This window comes from Silurus aristotelis (assembly GCF_946808225.1).
Source record: "Silurus aristotelis genome assembly, chromosome: 7".
Classification (NCBI taxonomy): domain Eukaryota; kingdom Metazoa; phylum Chordata; class Actinopteri; order Siluriformes; family Siluridae; genus Silurus; species Silurus aristotelis.
This window is the reverse complement of record NC_139580.1, coordinates 11559319-11578277: the sequence shown is the minus strand read 5'-3', so window position 1 is coordinate 11578277 and position 18959 is coordinate 11559319. Positions and strand designations below refer to the sequence as shown.

Below are 18959 nucleotides of genomic sequence, written 5' to 3'. Positions count from 1 at the left end.
AATGCATAACTCTTTATAAAATAAGCAAAAACATCTTTTGAAACGCGGCTATTAAGGGCATTCGGTATGATGGAATATATCAAATCAGTTATTATATATATATATATATATATATATATATATATATATATATATATATATATATATATATATATATATATATATATATATATATATATATATATATATATATATATATATGTATGTATGTATGAAATAGGCAAAACAAATTTATACTTGATTATTTTCTGACAAGTCGGTGTGTTTGAATACACTGCTGCAGCACTAATGAACAGCTAACGAACAGCAGGCCCTGGGTTTAAAATGTTCGAACGCTAAATGAAATTATTAGCAGCATGAAAGTCAAATTGTTACCACTTTTCAACAAATCACAAAAGTTTCAGTTCTGCTGTATTTCAAAAACCAGCTAAATAGAAACTAAATAGAAACATTTTAGTTAAAGAGGAAATACCATTCATACTACATATTACTTAAAAAAAAATTGTTACTTGTAGCTCTCACCTCATAGTATTGGGCACGAGTTTTCGTTGCCTGCGCATGCGTTGTGGCCTGTGTTCCAGTACTATCTAGGCCAACTATGCTCTCCGTAGGAGGTCTGTCGTATTTCAGATCACTCTTTCTAAAGTCAGTGGTTCTGTAAGCATCATAATTGTACACATGCTGTAAAGTTCCTGTTCCTCCTACATCTGCGTAAAGAGGTGGATAATACGGAATAACTGGCAGATTGGCACCGGATTTGTAAAACATCCGCTCACGTCTCCATCTGTAGCATTTCACTGACACTATAGCTATGATGGACACAATGAAGAGTAATGAAACTACAGCCAAGGCCAGGACTAGATATAAAGTCAGGTTCTCGTTATATTCCTTGTCGTGCGTAAAGTCAGTGAACTCGGAGAGCACTTCAGGGAAAGTGTCCGCTACCACCACGTTAACATTGACTGTAGCTGAACGAGAAGGCTGTCCGTTGTCCTTCACTACAACAGTGAGCTTCTGTTTCACAGCATCTTTATCAGTGACTTGGCGCACAGTTCTGATTTCTCCATTCTGTAAGCCCACTTCAAACAGCGCCCTGTCTGTCGCTTTGTGTAGTTTATATGAGAGCCAGGCATTCTGTCCAGAGTCCACATCCACAGCCACCACTTTAGTGACCAGATATCCCACATCTGCTGAACGAGGCACGATTTCAGCCACCACAGAGCCACCAGTTTGTACTGGATACAGAATCTGAGGCGCGTTGTCATTCTGGTCCTGAATAATCATTTTCACACTCACGTTGCTACTGAGCGGCGGGTTTCCTCCGTCCTGCGCTTTTACGCGAATGTTGAACTCTTTTGTTTGCTCGAAATCAAAAGATCGAATAGCAAGAATCTCCCCGCTCTCTGCGTTAACAGAAATATAAGACGAAGCAGAAGCTCCGTTGACAGAAAGATCTTCTAAAAAATATGAAATGCGCGCATTATTAGCAGAGTCTCTGTCTGTAGCTGTTACTGAAAATATAGAAACTCCAGGTGAATTATTTTCCATCACATAAGCGGTGTATGAGTGACGCTGGAAAACAGGGGCGTTGTCGTTCACATCCGATATTTTAAGCCTCAGTGTTTTATTTGTAGATAAAGATGGAGATCCTTCATCTGTAGCTGTGATCGTTATATTGTATTCAGAAAACATTTCACGATCTAAAATACGGTCTGTGACTAAACTATAGAAATTAGAAGATGTGGCTTTGATGCGAAATGGCAGATCTGAATTTACTGTACATTTTATTTGTCCGTTCTCCCCGGAGTCTGCGTCTTTAATATTCAGCATCGCTATAACTGTGTCTTTGACAGAGTCTTCAGGAATCGGGTTGGAAAATGAAATGACATTGATAACAGGAGAATTGTCATTGACATCCGTAATTTCAACAAGCATTTTACTAGTACCTGTTAGCCCACCCTTATCCATCGCCTTTAAATCTAACTCATGTTGCTTAGACTTTTCAAAGTCAGGGGAAGATTTCACTTTTATTTCTCCAGTATCCGAATTAATTGCAAACAAATCCACGGCTTCGTTTCCGGTGCTTTGTGAAAATGAATATGTGACCTCGCCATTCGATCCTTTGTCCCTGTCAGTAGCACTGACTGTTACTACCACAGTGTCTATTGGAGAATTTTCCGACAAAGACACTCGGTATATTGTCTGACTGAACACAGGAGAATTATCGTTTACATCAAGAACAATGACTTTTATCTTAACTGTTCCAGATTTCTGAGGATTTCCACCATCAAATGCTGTTAAAATTAATTCATGATCTTCCTGAACCTCTCTGTCTAAAGCTGTTTTTAAAACCATCTCAACATATTTGGTGCCATCACTCCGAGATAATTCTTTCAAAAAGAATTGGTCCGATGGATTAAGGGTGTATCTCTGCAGTGTATTTAGTCCAACATCGGGATCATGCGCACTGTCTAAAGAAAAAAGGGACTCGATGGAAGCGGATTCCGGAATTTCAATAATTATTTCTTTTCTGTTAAAAGTAGGTGCATTATCATTTATGTCTATAATTTCTACGTCAATCCTATGTAACTCTATAGGGTTATCCAAAATGATCTGAAAATGTAAAGAGCATGGAGACACTTGAGCGCACAGCTCCTCTCTATCTATCCTCTCTCTCACTATCAGAGTGCCTTTGTCCTCATTCAGACTGATGTACTCACGACTGTCCTCCGTAAAGATACGAGCTCTTCCAGATTTCAGTCTCTTTACATCCAATCCGAGATCCTGAACAATATTTCCCACCACTGCTCCCTTGTTCATCTCCTCGGGAATAGAATAACGGACCTGTCCATGCGCAATGGCAATGACAAAGGCCAATCCAAGCAGGTGCATCGTCGAAAAGCGGACAGTATTGTCTCTTATCTGGGCATCAAAACAACAATGATCAGCCATCTAAAAACTGCCCTAAATCAGAAACGTAAAGTATGTAAACGCATTCTCAATAAAAGAAGTACATCTGTACTTGCACATTTCAATCCCAGACTAAAAGATTGTATCTGCATGCATTCGAAATGCAGAGGAGGATCTAAAGTGAAGCATTTGCACATCCTGGCCAACAGCGTCACTCAGAGTACTATAGAATTATTGCACCTCACCAGAACTAAAAACTTGTCTCTACATATTAATTGCAAAACACAGGGAAATATTTGTACTTTCATAATAAGGACAAAAACTAATAATAATTTGTAGTCCTTTCTAGTTGCTTTCAAATTTCTAAACATAATGTGAATCTTAATATATTGGGGCATCAGTTAATTTTGGAAAGTTAAACCAAACAGAATTACTTTGGACTAATAAATGACAGTAAAGTCGTTGTCTCTTAATTGCTTACACACATTTCTGATAAAAAAAACATGGCTTAATTGATGTGCTATTACTATAAGGATGTGTGGTTTACATCAGAATGGTCGTTGACAACAAAAAGCTTAAAGTAGCACGTCTCTTTGTAAGATTATAACATTGCTAAGAATAATCTTTTCAAAATATTAAAAGTGCGCAACACACACACACACACACACACACACACACACACACACACACACACACACACACACACACACACACACACACAATTATGCACACAGAGAAGTGTACTTCTGTATCATGTAGAAATCTTTAAAATTTAATAACCCATAAAAATAATTTATTATTCTCGGGTAGCAATCTTAGTTTAATGAGAGCAACCTTAAAATATGTGTGGAGAATGGATGAGTTAAATGATACAATGCATGTATGAAACATTCCACAACATTTTTCTCTAAAGAGGAATTGATTGATATTATGTACATTAAACACTATTTTCTAACCATATTAATGAGCAGAGGAACAAGATCAACTGAGAGAACGAAAATAATACTTTTGTCTTCCATTAATGCAGAGATTTTTAACCTGTGTTCTGTTTACGGACAATTACAAAGACTTGTTTTCACCTCTGAATCCATAAACAATCCAAATTAAAGTTTTGAAGTGGCTGAGTCAGAGTTTGGACTTTAGTTGATTTGAGATGCTGTGGCATAAATTTAATTGGTAGGTAATGTTGAAAAAATCTACAATGTAACTGAATTAAAACAATTCAGCAAATTATAGAGGGCAAAAATGAGCCAAAGCAACGTGAAAGACTTTGTGTAGCACAACCAGTTATTGGGTTTAGGGGCAATTACATTTTCACATAGACTTATAACTTTCTTCCTTAATAAATAAACCATCATTTAAATTGTATTTTTTTTTTATTTACTCAGGTTGTCTTTGTGTGATATTCAAATTTGTTTGTGGATCTGAATCAATACAAAAATAAAAAAAATCAGGAAGTGTCAAATACTTGTTTTATGCACTGTATATCTTAAACAATTACTGTTCTAAACTATTAGTAATGTGACTAAACATCAACTCCTTATAGAATTGAAGAAAAAAAAAGATAATTCGTGCATCTATCAAATACAATGAATAAAATCTAAAAGTATTTTTCTTTTGCATGTTGACAGAAAACAGTTTAAAGATTTGAGAAAACTCTTTAAACTCTGTACCATTAGTTCAAACACTTTATATGAATCAACACTTACTAAACTAGACTTTTTATTCAAACTCACAACTATCATGACAAAAATATTTATTGAACGGGAAATCAAAATTAATTAAAACATATGCACATATTTAAATCCATTATATATAGTGATGCAAATATATACTGAAAAAAGAACAGCAGCAACCGACATTTCTTGCCATGCAACAACTAATAATTAGTGTCATAATAAGTGTCATAAACTGACAAAGCACACAGCCTGGAACCAAATAATTTCGCTTTATACGATTATATTTTTTAGATAATTGTGAAATGATGCGATTGCGCAATTCAAAGAAATAACGCGCAACCAAGCAAACAGTAATAGAAAGACAGACACAGTTAAACGCTCACCTGATCGTAATCGTCACAAGATTTAACCCTCTTTGCATTCGTTAAAGTGTGAGTTCCGTTGCGGTCCAGACTAATGATGCTCTCAGTAGGAGGTCTGGTGTATTTCAAATCACTTTTTCTAGAGTCAGTGGTTCTGTAAGCGTCATAATTGTACACATGCTGTAAAGTTCCTGTTCCTCCTACATCTGCGTAAAGAGGTGGATAATACGGAATAACTGGCAGATTGGCACCGGATTTGTAAAACATCCGCTCACGTCTCCATCTGTAGCATTTCACTGACACTATAGCTATGATGCACACGATGAAGAGAAATGAAACTACAGCCAAGGCCAGGACTAGATATAAAGTCAGGTTCTCGTTATATTCCTTGTCGTGCGTAAAGTCAGTGAACTCGGAGAGCACTTCAGGGAAAGTGTCCGCCACCACCACGTTAACATTGACTGTAGCTGAACGAGAAGGCTGTCCGTTGTCCTCCACTACAACAGTGAGCTTCTGTTTCACAGCATCTTTATCAGTGACTTGGCGCACAGTTCTGATTTCTCCATTCTGTAAGCCCACTTCAAACAGCGCCCTGTCTGTCGCTTTGTGTAGTTTATATGAGAGCCAGGCATTCTGTCCAGAGTCCACATCCACAGCCACCACTTTAGTGACCAGATATCCCACATCTGCTGAACGAGGCACCATTTCAGCCACCACAGAGCCACCAGTTTGTACTGGATACAGAATCTGAGGCGCGTTGTCATTCTGGTCCTGAATAATCATTTTCACACTCACGTTGCTACTGAGCGGCGGGTTTCCTCCGTCCTGCGCTTTTACGCGAATGTTGAACTCTTTTGTTTGCTCGAAATCAAAAGATCGAATAGCAAGAATCTCCCCGCTCTCTGCGTTAACAGAAATATAAGACGAAGCAGAAACTCCGTTGACAGAAAGATCTTCTAAAAAATATGAAATGCGCGCATTATTAGCAGAGTCTCTGTCTGTAGCTGTTACTGAAAATATAGAAACTCCAGGTGAATTATTTTCCATCACATAAGCGGTGTATGAGTGACGCTGGAAAACAGGGGCGTTGTCGTTCACATCCGATATTTTAAGCCTCAGTGTTTTATTTGTAGATAAAGATGGAGATCCTTCATCTGTAGCTGTGATCGTTATATTGTATTCAGAAAACATTTCACGATCTAAAATACGGTCTGTGACTAAACTATAGAAATTAGAAGATGTGGCTTTGATGCGAAATGGCAGATCTGAATTTACTGTACATTTTATTTGTCCGTTCTCCCCGGAGTCTGCGTCTTTAATATTAAACATCGCTATAACTGTGTCTTTGACAGAGTCTTCAGGAATCTGGTTGGAAAATGAAATGACACTGATAACAGGAGAATTGTCATTGACATCTGTAATTTCAACAAGCATTTTACTGGTACCTGTTAGTCCACCCTTATCCATCGCCTTTAACTCTAACTCATGTTGCTTAGACTTTTCAAAATCAAAAGAAGATTTCACTTTTATTTCTCCAGTATCCGAATTAATTGAAAACAAATCCACGGCTTCTTTTCCGGTGCTTTGTGAAAATTTATACGTGACCTCGCCATTCGATCCTTTGTCCCTGTCAGTAGCACTGACTGTTACTACCACAGTGTCTATTGAAGAATTTTCCGACAAAGACACTCGGTATATTGGCTGACTGAACACAGGAGAATTATCATTTATATCAAGAACAATGACTTTTATCTTAACTGTTCCAGATTTCTGAGGATTTCCACCATCAAATGCTGTTAAAATTAATTCATGATCTTCCTGAATCTCTCTGTCTAAAGCTGTTTTTAAAACCATCTCCACATATTTGGTGCCATCACTCCGAGATGATTCTTTCAAAAAGAATTGGTCCGATGGATTAAGGGTGTATCTCTGCAGTGTATTTAGTCCAACATCGGGATCATGCGCACTGTCTAAAGAAAAAAGGGACTCGATGGAAGCGGATTCCGGAATTTCAATAATTATTTCTTTTCTGTCAAAAGTAGGTGCATTATCATTTATGTCTAGAATTTCTACGTCAATCCTATGTAACTCCATAGGGTTATCTAAAATGATCTGAAAATGTAAAGAGCATGGAGACACTTGAGCGCACAGCTCCTCTCTATCTATCCTCTCTCTCACTATCAGAGTGCCTTTGTCCACATTTAGACTGATGTACTCACGACTGTCCTCCTTAAAGATCCGAGCTCTGCCAGATTTCAGTCTCTTTACATCCAATCCAAGATCCTGAACAATATTTCCCACCACTGCTCCCTTGTTCATCTCCTCGGGAATAGAATAACGGACCTGTCCATGCGCAATGGCAATGACAAAGGCCAATCCAAGCAGGTGCATCGTCGAAAAGCGGACAGTATTGTCTCTTATCTGGGCATCAAAACAACAAAGATCAGCCATCTAAAAACTGCCCTAAATCAGAAACGTAATGTATGTAAACGCATTCTCAATAAAAGAACTGCATCTGTACTTGCACATTTCAATCCCAGACTAAAAGATTGTATCTGCATGCATTAGAAATGCAGAGGAGGATCTAAAGTGAAGCATTTGCACATCCTGGCCAACAGCGTCACTCAGAGTACTATAGAATTATTGCACCTCACCATAACTAAAAACTTGTCTCTACATATTAATTGCATAACACAGTGAAATCTTTGTACTTTCATAATAGAAACAAAACCTAATAATAATTTGTAGTCCTTTCTAGTTGCTTTTAAATTTCTAAACATAATGTGAATCTTGATATATTAGGGCATCAGTTAATTTCGGAGAGTTACATTAAACAGAATTATTTTGGACTGATAAATGATAGTAAAGTCGTTGTCTCCTAACTGCTCACACACATTTCTGATAGAAAAAACATGACCTAATTGATTTGCTATTATTATAAGGATGTGTGGTTTACATCAGTGTGGACGTTGACAACAAAACGCTTAAAGTAGCACGTCTCTTTATAAGATTATAACATTGCTAAGAATAATCTTTTCAAAATATCAAAAGTGAGCAAACACACACACACACACACACACACACACACAAACACACACACACGCGCGCGCGCGCGCGCGCACACTATGCACACAGAGATCCTTCAAATACAATGAATAAAATAAAAAAATATTTTTCTTTTGCATGTTCACAGTTTGAACATTTGAGAAAACTTCAAACTCTGCACCAATAGCTCAAAGACACTACATATGAATCAACACTAAACTAGACTTTTTATTAAAACTTTCAACTATCATGACAAAAATATCTATTAAACGGCCAATCAAAATTAATTAAAACATTTGCACATATTCAAATCTATTATATATACTGATGCAAATATATACTGAAAAAAAAAGAACAGCAGCAACCGACATTTCTTGCCATGCAACAACTATTAATTAGTGTCATAATAAGTGCCATAAACTGACAAAGCACACAGCCTGGAACCGAATAATTTTTTATTATAAGTTTAGAATTTTTAGATAATTGTGAAATGATGCGATTGCCCAATTCAAAGAAATAACACGCAACCACGCAAACAGTAATAGAAAGACAGACACAGTTAAACGCTCACCTGATCGTAATCGTCACAAGATTTAACCCTCTTTGCATTCGTTAAAGTGTGAGTTCCGTTGCGGTCCAGACTAATGATGCTCTCAGTAGGAGGTCTGGTGTATTTCAGATCACTCTTTCTAGAGTCAGTGGTTCTGTAAGCATCATAATTGTACACATGCTGTAAAGTTCCTGTTCCTCCTACATCTGCGTAAAGAGGTGGATAATACGGAATAACTGGCAGATTGGCACCGGATTTGTAAAACATCCGCTCACGTCTCCATCTGTAACATTTCACTGACACTATAGCTATGATGGACACGATGAAGAGAAATGAAACTACAGCCAAGGCCAGGACTAGATATAAAGTCATGTTCTCGTTATATTCCTTGTCGTGCGTAAAGTCAGTGAACTCGGAGAGCACTTCAGGGAAAGTGTCCGCCACCACCACGTTAACATTGACTGTAGCTGAACGAGAAGGCTGTCCGTTGTCCTCCACTACAACAGTGAGCTTCTGTTTCACAGCATCTTTATCAGTGACTTGGCGCACAGTTCTGATTTCTCCATTCTGTAAGCCCACTTCAAACAGCGCCCTGTCTGTCGCTTTGTGTAGTTTATATGAGAGCCAGGCATTCTGTCCAGAGTCCACATCCACAGCCACCACTTTAGTGACCAGATATCCCACATCTGCTGAACGAGGCACCATTTCAGCCACCACAGAGCCACCAGTTTGTACTGGATACAGAATCTGAGGCGCGTTGTCATTCTGGTCCTGAATAATCATTTTCACACTCACGTTGCTACTGAGCGGCGGGTTTCCTCCGTCCTGCGCTTTTACGCGAATGTTGAACTCTTTTGTTTGCTCGAAATCAAAAGATCGAATAGCAAGAATCTCCCCGCTCTCTGCGTTAACAGAAATATAAGACGAAGCAGAAACTCCGCTGACATTAATATCATCTAAAAAATATGAAATGCGCGCATTATTACTAGAGTCTCTGTCTGTAGCTGTTACTGAAAATATAGAAACTCCAGGTGAATTATTTTCCATCACATAAGCGGTGTATGAGTGACGCTGGAAAACAGGGGCGTTGTCGTTCACATCCGATATTTTAAGCCTCAGTGTTTTATTTGTAGATAAAGATGGAGATCCTTCATCTGTAGCTGTGATCGTTATATTGTATTCAGAAAACATTTCACGATCTAAACTACGGTCTGTGACTAAACTATAGAAATTTGAGGATGTGGCTTTGATGCGAAATGGCAGATCTGAATTTACTGTACATTTTGTGTGTCCATTTTTTCCGGAGTCTGCGTCTTTAATATTCAGGATTGCAATAACAGTCTCCAGAGCAGAATTTTCAGGGATCGGGTTGGAAAGTGAAATAAAACTGATAACAGGGGAATTATCATTCACATCTGTAATTTCGATCAGCACTTTACTTGTATTAGTTAATCCGCCTTTATCGGTCGCTTCGACATTCAATTCGTATTGTTTGGATTTTTCATAATCTAGCGTACCTTTGACTTGTATTTCCCCAGTACCTAAATCAATAATGAACAAATTCAAGCTTTCTTTTCCGGTGCTTTGTGAAAATGAATATGTAACCTCTCCATTAGAGCCTTTGTCTTTGTCAGTAGCACTGACTGTCACTACAGAACTATATTTATAGGATTGTTCTGACAAAGACACTCGGTATATTGGCTGACTGAACACAGGAGAATTATCATTTATATCAAGAACAGTGACAGTTATCTTTACTGTTCCAGATTTCTGAGGATTTCCACCATCAAATGCTGTTAAAATTAAGTTATGTTTCTCTTGTTGCTCTCTGTCTAAATGTGTCTTTAATAATAGTTCAAAATATTTTGTACTGTCGCTACGAGATAGCTCTTTTAATGTGAAATGATCCTCTGGATTAAGGGTGTATCTCTGCACTGTATTCAGTCCAACATCGGGATCATGTGCACTGTCTAAAGAAAACCGTGAACCAAGAGCTGCAGATTCCGGGATCTCAATACTGATTTCTTTTCTTTCGAATGCAGGTGCATGATCATTGATATCCAATATTTCAACATCAACTCGATGCATCTCTACTGGATTATCTAGAATAACTTGAAAATGTAAAGAGCATGGAGACACTTGAGCGCACAGCTCCTCTCTATCTATCCTCTCTCTCACTATCAGAGTGCCTTTGTCCACATTCAGACTGATGTACTCACGACTGTCCTCCGTGAAGATCCGAGCTCTTCCAGATTTCAGTCTTTTTACATCCAACCCGAGATCCTGAACGATATTTCCCACAACTGCTCCTTTGTTTAACTTCTCGGGAATAGAATAACGGACCTGCCCGTGCGCAACGGCCATGACAAAAGAAAATTCAACCAAAATCACTATGAGCCATGTCGAACTGCCGACAGCAGACAATCTTATTCGCATATTGAGAGGACAAAGAAAACCCATATTGTAAACACTTCAGGCTACAAACAATTGAAAATGTTCATTGTATTCTAAATCGAAGTTGAAGAGGAATAATCCCCGATGTCTGTTCACTCCAAAGCAACGCAAGAAGAGAGAGCCAAGCAAAATGCAATCATTATAAATAGGAGGATCGAAAACTGCGATTCAAAATATTTAACCCTGACCAACAGCGTCACACAGAGCATCAAATAAAAATTGCAACTGGTACCAAAAGCCACAAAACGAGAGAGAGGACAAAACAGAACACAATCTAGTTTTTTACCATTTACCGCACAGCTAAATATTTCATAACATTTCATAAAGTCCTTCAAGTGAAAATTAATGTATCATAATACAGTGTTTTTTCTTTTATTAAAAAGAAAAGGCAACTCTTGTTGATATTTTATGATGAATATGATGAATTTATATATTAGTATGAAATCTATAAAGACTTACGTCATCAATTACAAATCTTCCGTCAGTCACGATATTTCTACTCCTATAATTTGCTCATTGTTGAGCAACCGCATGTCTTGAAGGGGTGGTGGTGGTGGGGGGGGGGGTTGTATTTAAACAAATCAAAATATAGCTACTAAATACAGTATTTGTGTAGTATTTATTATTAAGTTACAGGTTTGTTTATTTTCAGATAGGATTTTGTGGGGAAAAAAACTGAAAGTGGACAAAGTCAGGCACAGCAGCAATACATTCAAGGTTTCTTTAAGACGAAAGAGACAGGTAGATGCAGTACAGAGCAGTTGGGACCATTTATTGACTGTTCAGTGGTTTTTATTTAATTAAAGAAAGATGCGTTGTCCAGGCACTTGTGCAGTGCCATTTTTATGTCATCCCATTTGTGTTGGGAAACATGACTTTTCTCATGGGCCACCCTGACTGGTTCTTGTACCCCCTGTGCCACCCCATAATAAAATCCTAATCCACCCTGTTGTTGAGTCAAAGTTTTACCACAAAGAAGCAGGAATAACGCTTAACGTGGCTTAATGCGAGAAGACAGCGTTTTTGAAAGACCAAACTCAACAACAGGTAAAAAATAAAGCATTCTATGTACAGACAAACAGATGAGTCCAGAATACGAACGTAACCCGTTTAATTGCGCGTTAAGCGTTTCCCCCCATAGAATATTAAGAAAAATGCTTAACGCGCCATAATGCTATACATTTTTAAATTGCCAAACTCAGTGAACACAATAATAATAAAGTATACTATATACAGACAAAGCAGATTGGTTGATTTTTTTTTTAAAACGCTGCCTTATAGCATTAAGCCATGAAGCTCTGAAGTTAGCGTCTTATAATCGCATATGTGTGTGTGTGTGTGTGTGTGTGTGTGTGTGTGTGTGTGTGTATATATATATATATATATATATATATATATATATATATATATATATATATATATATATATATATATATACACACATATACACACATAGTTAAACGTAAAATATACATACATTTAATCACAAAATTAAAACTATACTTTCTGTCTATCAAATGAAATATATCAAGGATAGTTTCTCTTTAAAGTGCAAGTATCAAGAAGTATTGCCTATTCAATTGTAATGTTATTAGTAGCTCTCACCTCAACGTATTCGGTGCAAGTTTTCTCACTTTGCGCAGGCGCCATTTTCTGCGTTCCGTTGCCGTCAAAAGTAATGAAGCTCTCAGTAGGAGGTCTGGCGAATTTCAGGTCACTCTTTCTAGAGTCAGTGGTTCTGTAAGCGTCATAATTGTACACATGCTGTAAAGTTCCTGTTCCTCCTACATCTGCGTAAAGAGGTGGATAATACGGAATAACTGGCAGATTGGCATCGGATTTATAAAACATCCGCTCACGTCTCCATCTGTAGCATTTCACTGACACTATAGCTATGATGGACACGATGAACAGAAATGAAACTACAGCCAAAGCCAGGACTAGATATAAAGTCAGGTTCTCGTTATATTCCTTGTCGTGCGTAAAGTCAGTGAACTCAGAGAGCACTTCAGGGAAAGTGTCCGCCACCACCACGTTAACATTGACTGTAGCTGAACGAGAAGGCTGTCCGTTGTCCTCCACTACAACAGTGAGCTTCTGTTTCACAGCATCTTTATCAGTGACTTGGCGCACAGTTCTGATTTCTCCATTCTGTAAGCCCACTTCAAACAGCGCCCTGTCTGTCGCTTTGTGTAGTTTATATGAGAGCCAGGCATTCTGTCCAGAGTCCACATCCACAGCCACCACTTTAGTGACCAGATATTCCACATCTGCTGAACGAGGCACCATTTCAGCCACCACAGAGCCACCAGTTTGTACTGGATACAGAATCTGAGGCGCGTTGTCATTCTGGTCCTGAATAATCATTTTCACACTCACGTTGCTACTGAGCGGCGGATTTCCTCCGTCCTGCGCTTTTACGCGAATGTTGAACTCCTTTGTTTGCTCGAAATCAAAAGATCGAATAGCAAGAATCTCCCCGCTCTCTGCGTTAACAGAAATATAAGACGAAGCAGAAACTCCGTTGACAGAAAGATCTTCTAAAAAATAAGAAACGCGCGCATTATTAGCAGAGTCTCTGTCTGTAGCTGTTACTGAAAATATAGAAACTCCAGGTGAATTATTTTCCATCACATAAGCGGTGTATGAGTGACGCTGGAAAACAGGGGCGTTGTCGTTCACATCCGATATTTTAAGCCTCAGTGTTTTATTTGTAGATAAAGATGGAGATCCTTCATCTGTAGCTGTGATCGTTATATTGTATTCAGAAAACATTTCACGATCCAAACTACCTTCTGTGACTAAATTATAAAAGTTATTTGAAGTGGCTTTGATGCGCAATGGCAAATCTGAATTCAGTGAGCATTTAATTTGTCCGTTTTTGCCTGAGTCTGTGTCTTTAATATTCAGAATCGCAACAACAGTCTCCAGAGCAGAATCTTCAGGTAACGTACTGGAAAATGAGATTACACTGATAACAGGGAAATTGTCATTGATATCTGTAATTTCCACGAACAATTTACAGGTGTCAGTTTGTCCACCTTTATCTATGGCCTCGACGTTCATTTCATACTGTTTGGTTCTTTCAAAATCTAACACACCTTTGATTCTTATTACTCCACTGTCTGAATCAATATTAAACATTTCCATGAGTTCTTTTCCGGTGCTTTGTGAAAATGAATATGTGACCTCGCTATTTGATCCTTTGTCCTTGTCAGTCGCACTGACTGTCACTACCACAGTGTCTACTGGAGAATTTTCTGACAAAGACACTCGGTATATTGGCTGACTGAACACAGGAGAATTATCATTTGCATCAAGAACAGTGACAGTTATCTTAACTGTTCCAGATTTCTGAGGATTTCCACCATCAAATGCTGTTAAAATTAGATTATGTTCTTCCTGAACCTCTCTGTCTAAAGATGTTTTCAAAATCATTTCAACATATTTGGTACCGTCGGTAAGAGTGAATTCTTTCAGAGTGAAATGATCCGATGGATTTAGGGTGTATCTCTGCAGTGTATTTACTCCAACATCTGGATCATGCGCACTTCTTAAAGAAAACCGCGCGCCTGGTGCAAACGACTCTGTTATTTCAATGTTCACGTGTTTTTTATCAAAAGCAGGAGCATGATCATTGATATCTAATATTTCAACATCAACTCGATGCATCTGAACTGGATTATCTAGAATGATCTGAAACCGTAAAGAGCATGGAGACACTTGAGCGCACAGCTCCTCTCTATCTATCCTCTCTCTCACTATCAGAGTGCCTTTGTCCACATTCAGACCGATGTACTCACGACTGTCCTCAGTAAAGATACGAGCTCTTCCAGATTTCAGTCTTGTCACATCCAAACCGAGATCCTGCACGATATTTCCCACTACTGATCCTTTGTTCATCTCCTCGGGAATAGAGTAACGGACCTGCCCGTGCGCAACGGCCAAAACGGAAGCAAATCCAACCAAAAGCATTTTCAGCCTTGTAGAAATGCGGACAGTAGAGCCTCTTATTCGGGCATCGAGAGAACAAAGAAAATCCATATTATTAACAGAGTAACATGCAAACGACTAAAATCTTCAACTTGGTTTGACTAAAAAACAAATACGAAACAATCGCTATAAAGTAATTACTAACAACAAATTGATGATGAGTCTTGAACGCAAAATCAGTTTCAAGTAACCAGGAATCAACGCTGCATTTACTGCTTATACAGGGGAGGATCTAATAATAAGCTGTTGAGAACTGCAAACCTGTCCAACAGCGTCACTCAGAGTATCAACCAAAAACTACCACTAGTAACAAAAGCATGAATAGTGGGTGGGTGTAACTGTGAAGTTATCATCTCCTTTGTTCACTGGATGGTTCGAGTAAAGTCAGTGAACTTGGAGAGCACGTCAGGGATCCGGTCCGCCAACGCCACTTTAACACTGACTAGTAGCGGAACGAGAAGGTTGTTTGTTGTCCTCCACTACAATAGTGAGCTTCTGTTTCACAGCATCTTTATCACATATGATAATAATCCAAATCATACAAAATTTGTAACGATTAAATCTAACAGCAAAGTAATGACGAACACTATTGAGACAATCATGAATCTTACCTGATCCGCAGGGTCATTTGCTCTTTGTTCTTTCTGATAATTTGCAAGTGAATTATTTCCACTGCTGTCCAGACTAATGATGCTCTCAGTAGAAGGTCTTGTGTATTTCAGATCACTTTTTCTAGAGTCAGTGGTTCTGTAAGCGTCATAATTGTACACATGCTGTAAAGTTCCTGTTCCTCCTACATCTGCGTAAAGAGGTGGATAATACGGAATAACTGGCAAATTGGCACCGGATTTGTAAAACATCCGCTCACGTCTCCATCTGTAGCATTTCACTGACACTATAGCTATGATGCACACGATGAAGAGAAATGAAACTACAGCCAAAGCCAGGACTAGATATAAAGTCAGGTTCTCGTTATATTCCTTGTCGTGCGTAAAGTCAGTGAACTCGGAGAGCACTTCAGGGAAAGTGTCCGCCACCACCACGTTAACATTGACTGTAGCTGAACGAGAAGGCTGTCCGTTGTCCTCCACTACAACAGTGAGCTTTTGTTTCACAGCATCTTTATCAGTGACTTGGCGCACAGTTCTGATTTCTCCATTCTGTAAGCCCACTTCAAACAGCGCCCTGTCTGTCGCTTTGTGTAGTTTATATGAGAGCCAGGCATTCTGTCCAGAGTCCACATCCACAGCCACCACTTTAGTGACCAGATATCCCACATCTGCTGAACGAGGCACCATTTCAGCCACCACAGAGCCACCAGTTTGTACTGGATACAGAATCTGAGGCGCGTTGTCATTCTGGTCCTGAATAATCATTTTCACACTCACGTTGCTACTGAGCGGCGGGTTTCCTCCGTCCTGCGCTTTTACGCGAATGTTGAACTCTTTTGTTTGCTCGAAATCAAAAGATCGAATAGCAAGAATCTCCCCGCTCTCTGCGTTAACAGAAATATAAGACGAAGCCGAAACTCCATTGACAGAAAGATCTTCTAAAAAATAAGAAACGCGCGCATTATTAGCAGAGTCTCTGTCTGTAGCTGTTACTGAAAATATAGAAACTCCAGGTGAATTATTTTCCATCACATAAGCGGTGTATGAGTGACGCTGGAAAACAGGGGCGTTGTCGTTCACATCCGATATTTTAAGCCTCAGTGTTTTATTTGTAGATAAAGATGGAGATCCTTCATCTGTAGCTGTGATCGTTATATTGTATTCAGATATTTTCTCACGATCTAAATTTTGCGCAGTCACTAATCTGTAGAAATTGTTTGAGGTCGGTTTAATTTTAAATGGTACGTTTTGAGCTGTGTTACACTGTATATTTCCATTTTTCCCAAAATCCAAATCTTTAACGTTCAGCATTGCAATGACTGTGTCGGGTATGGCGTCTTCAGGAATTGTATTGGAGAATGATATTACGCTTATGATTGGTGCGTTATCATTAACATCGGCAATTTCAATCGTCACTTTAGATGAATCAGACAAGCCGCCATTGTCTGTTGCTTCGATATTTATTTGAAAATGTTTTGCTTTTTCGAAGTCGAGTTCCCCAATAACAGTTATATCACCGGATTCAGAATCAATACTAAATAAATCCAAATTCTTTCCTGTGCTTTGCGACAGTGAATAAGTCACTTTACCGTTTGCTCCTTGGTCTTTATCTTTAGCAGACACTGTTACAACATGCGTGCCTTTCGGTGAATTTTCTGACAGGATACTTCGATATAACGGCATAGTAAAGATAGGCGCATTATCGTTGGCATCAACAACTGTAACAATTATTTTCATAGTACTCGATTTTTGTGGGCTACCGCCATCAAATGCTGTTAAAGTTAACGTATGCTCTTCTTGATTCTCTCTGTCCAAAGATTTCTGCAACAGCATTTCTACATGCTTTACACCATTATCAGCCAGTTCTTTCAAAGTAAAATAATCTGCTGGATTAAGCGTGTATCTCTGGAGAGAATTGACACCTACATCCGGGTCATGTGCGCTATCTAAAGCAAATTTAGCTCCAGAAAGTGCCATTTCACTAATTTGAAAACTGATTTCTCTTCTCGCAAAAACCGGAGCATGGTCATTAATATCCAAAATTTCTATATCAACTTGATGAAGCTCCATTGGATTGTCTAGAATAATCTGAAAATGCAAAGAGCATGGAGACACTTGAGCGCACAGCTCTTCTCTATCTATTCTCTCTCTCACTATCAGAGTGCCTTTGTCTACATTCAGATCGATGTACTCACGACTGCCCTCCGTAAAAATCCGAGCTCGACCAGATTTCAGTCTCTTCACATCCAAACCGAGATCTTGAATGATATTTCCCACCACTGATCCCTTGTTCATCTCCTCGGGAATAGAATAACGGACCTGTCCTTGCGCGATAGCCACAACAATGGGAAAAATAATCAAAAACCTGATCGACCACAAAATAAAACTAGTGAAGTAGCCACGTTTCAAGGAGTAGAAAGAACAAAAGAAACCCATATTCTTAATGCTGCAATCCATCTTCATGGCTAAATACTCCTAACCGAGAAAATTTTGTAGTCGTGTGATATCTATGCACGCGTTTGAAACACAACTACACATGAAAAAACTGCAGTCTTTGTAATACCCAAAAGAAGGGTGGACCTCTATATGAGCTACCACAACGCACACATCCTGACCAACAGCGTCACTCTGAGAACTACAAAGACATTACAACGACAATATCCCAGAACGCATTAATATACAGTTTGCGCTTAAAGAACCGTTTCACATATATTTCAACGCATTATTATTTAAATGTAATAAGTAATTCACCTTTGATCACCTGTTCATTTATTAAAACACGAATGAGTTGATATTGAAAAGTACGAGGCCGTGTTAATGCCATATTAAAAACAAAAACATTCTTAGATTACGTGACAAAAGTTGTATCAGTACGATAATAAAAATTGTAGCTTTACGAGAATAACGTCGAAGTTACGAGAATAATGCCAAAATATTTACAGAATAAAATAGTGTTACAACCCTTCTGTTGCCGTACTTGTTTTCTGTTGTGTATGTTGTGTTTGTGCAGGTCCTATTCCCAACCGGAGTTTCTTGCCTGCCCTAGCCTGCCTTGGTCTCGCCTCCAATTGATGAACTCATGAATGATGCCTCTATTTAAAGAAGAGACGCAACCGGGAAAGGCTTTTGTAGTTGTGTTGTTGTGTTGTTGTAGTAGACTTAGTGGTGTGGTGTTGTAGTAGAGTTGTTTGGATTAGTGGTATAGGTTTGTTCTGATTTTCGACTTTGGCTTGTATTTTGACCCTGAACTTGGTTTTGCCATATATATATATATATATATATATATATATATATATATATATATATATATATATATATATATATATATATATATATATATATATATATATACACA

The 18959-nt window shown here is 38.4% G+C and overlaps 5 pseudogenes across 5 annotated transcripts; all 5 read right to left on the bottom strand.

Moving 5' to 3' along the window:
- Positions 1 to 534: 534 nt before the first annotated feature.
- Positions 535 to 3323, bottom strand: LOC310729052 (protocadherin gamma-A11 pseudogene; annotated as a pseudogene). The gene has a single exon. The product of its transcript is annotated as a protocadherin gamma-A11 pseudogene (transcript).
- Positions 3324 to 4979: 1656 nt separating this feature from the next.
- On the bottom strand, positions 4980 to 7498 carry LOC310729051 (protocadherin gamma-A11 pseudogene; annotated as a pseudogene). Its single transcript has one exon. The product of its transcript is annotated as a protocadherin gamma-A11 pseudogene (transcript).
- Positions 7499 to 8599: 1101 nt separating this feature from the next.
- On the bottom strand, positions 8600 to 11892 carry LOC310729042 (protocadherin gamma-A11 pseudogene; annotated as a pseudogene). Its single transcript has one exon. The product of its transcript is annotated as a protocadherin gamma-A11 pseudogene (transcript).
- A 680-nt stretch (positions 11893 to 12572) lies between these two features.
- LOC310729366 (protocadherin gamma-A10 pseudogene) lies at positions 12573 to 14975 on the bottom strand (annotated as a pseudogene). Its single transcript has one exon. The product of its transcript is annotated as a protocadherin gamma-A10 pseudogene (transcript).
- Positions 14976 to 15629: 654 nt separating this feature from the next.
- On the bottom strand, positions 15630 to 18208 carry LOC310729038 (protocadherin gamma-A3 pseudogene; annotated as a pseudogene). Its single transcript has one exon. The product of its transcript is annotated as a protocadherin gamma-A3 pseudogene (transcript).
- Between the last annotated feature and the right edge of the window lie 751 nt (positions 18209 to 18959).